At 37.1% G+C, this 2301-nt stretch overlaps 1 pseudogene; it reads right to left on the bottom strand.

The window, feature by feature from the left end:
- Window positions 1-1507: 1507 nt before the first annotated feature.
- On the bottom strand, window positions 1508-1848 carry LOC115938075 (large ribosomal subunit protein eL43 pseudogene; annotated as a pseudogene).
- Between the last annotated feature and the right edge of the window lie 453 nt (window positions 1849-2301).

Raw genomic sequence — 2301 nt, 5'->3', positions numbered from 1 at the left:
GTTTGGCTGGCCCGCACGTTGGGGGTGTCAGGTGGCCATGTGAGCTGTTACGTGCGTGATCCCGGGCGCACCCTTCACATGACTGGAGGGTGCTCGGTGGCTCTGTGCTCCTGCCAGGTTGTAGTCCTGGTAACTACCTGCCAGGTAGGTAACTACCTACCAGATTTAGAGAAACTTGACAGTAAGTTGAAACCCTCCTGATGCTAATAGTTATTTCTAGGATTTCAATCCATCCCATACAATCTTCTCTAAGACAGATTATAATAGAAGTATGTAAAATCAAGGATAAAGTCAGAATTTTAATAGCTGCATGGAAAAAATAACCTCTCATACAAGGGAACCCCCATAAGGTAGCAGTGCATTTCTCAGCAGAGACCTTGAAGGCCAGGAGGGAACAGGGTGATAATATATGTTCAAAGCAATTATAGAAAGATACTTCCAACCAGGAATACCTTTCCCAGCACATTTATCCTTCAGAAACGATGAGATAAAGACTTTCTTTAAAAATAGAAGCTGAGGGAATTCATTGCCACTAAGTCTGCCTTACCAGAACTGCTGAAGGAAGATCTTCAAGCTGAAACAAAAGGATGCTAGTTAGTATCATGAACACATGAAAATATACACAACACACTGGTAATGGAAAGTGTATACTCAGATTCAGAATAATCTCATAATGTAATATGGTGAAGTAGCTAGTTTAGTATAAAGATTAAAAACAAAAGTATTAAAATTGCTAAAACTTCAACATAATGTAAAAATATGAAAATTTAAAAAATTATGAAAATGGCAACATCAAAACAAATGAGGGGGAGTAAAAGAATAGCATTTCTATATGTGATTAAATAGAAAAAAAAATAACTTGCCAAAACTGACTCAAGAAGGAATAGCCAATCTGAGTTGTTCTATAACCATACAGAAATATATCACTAGTCAAAAAGCTTTTTTAAAAAAAATCCAGGCTTCTCCTCTGACTTCTGACAAACATCTTAGGCAAAAATATTTTCAATGTGACACAAATTCATAGACAAACTAGAAAAAGAGGGACACTCCCTAAAACATTTTGTGAGAATACAATAACCTGGATACTAAATCCTGTCAAGGACAAGTTGAGAAAGGAAAATCACGGGTCAATCACACACTCATGATAAAGAAGCAAGAATCAGAAACAGAATATTAGCAATCTGAATCCTACAGGATATAAGAAGGAAAACAGAATGCGCTATGATGAAACCGGATCCATCCCAGACACACAAACTTGAATTAACTTCAGAAATAAAGTACTACAATATTTCACATTCACACATTATAGGAGATCACTGAACCTCAAATTCAGGAAAATAATTGGTAAGACACAGTATCCATTAGTAATGTATTTTTCACAATTTTTAAAAAGTTCAAGAATTTTTTTTTAATTAGAAGGATTTTTAATTTCCAAGTCTTTTGAGAAAGCAAATTTAATGCAACACAAATCAGAAGATCTAATTAATAAATTTAACAACAACCAAAGTAATTTTGTTACATAAATTAACCCATTTATTATAGGCTAGCAGTGTTTCAAATGGTGAAGCTTCTACTGTTTTTTCAACTCCTTCAGTCTTCTGATGGCAGACTTTACTGTGACTGCAGAAGTTGTGTTGTAGGTCCAGGAGCCACCGGGGTCTGTTTTCATGCAGGAGCTACAACGCCAGATCCCCACAGCTTGTCTTCTCATTTTGGTTTTCCCACAAAGGAGCAAGTGTACTTAGCGTGCTAGCTTATTTCAATCTTCTTTACCATTTTCCTGACGGAGGCACCATAATGGGTGCCATATTTACCAGCAATTCCAAACTTCTTGGTGCATTTAGCCATGTTACTTCAAACTAGTTCTGAGCCCAGAAAGCAGAGTTCAAGATTACTGAGATAGAATTTGCATCAAGGTCTATGAGTCCTTACAAACTCATACTGTTAGGGAACCACCACCACAATCAAACTACAAAAGATTTTCATCACCTGCCAAAACCCATCATGCTCTGATAGTTAAAGCCCTTCTCTCAACCCCCAGACACTAACAACCACTGATCTGCTCTCTGTCCCTATGGTTTGGACTTTGCAAGAATATCACAAAAATGGAATCCTGTGGTTTATAAATTTAGCACTTGGTGCCCTTCACAGAAAGAGACCCACACATATGGCACTTCTGGAAGTGCAATGTACCATTCCTCACATGGGTAGTAGTTACGTGGCTTGATCACTTACTATCCATTTGTCAAATTGTAGGCTTTCTACAATTATGTATACATACAGTGTTTCATAAATATAATA

This window comes from Leptonychotes weddellii, unplaced genomic scaffold, assembly GCF_054177405.1.
Source record: "Leptonychotes weddellii isolate Sample4059 unplaced genomic scaffold, ASM5417740v2 HiC_scaffold_22974, whole genome shotgun sequence".
NCBI classification, from domain to species: Eukaryota; Metazoa; Chordata; class Mammalia; order Carnivora; family Phocidae; genus Leptonychotes; species Leptonychotes weddellii.
This window is presented reverse-complemented; position numbering and strand designations above follow the sequence as displayed.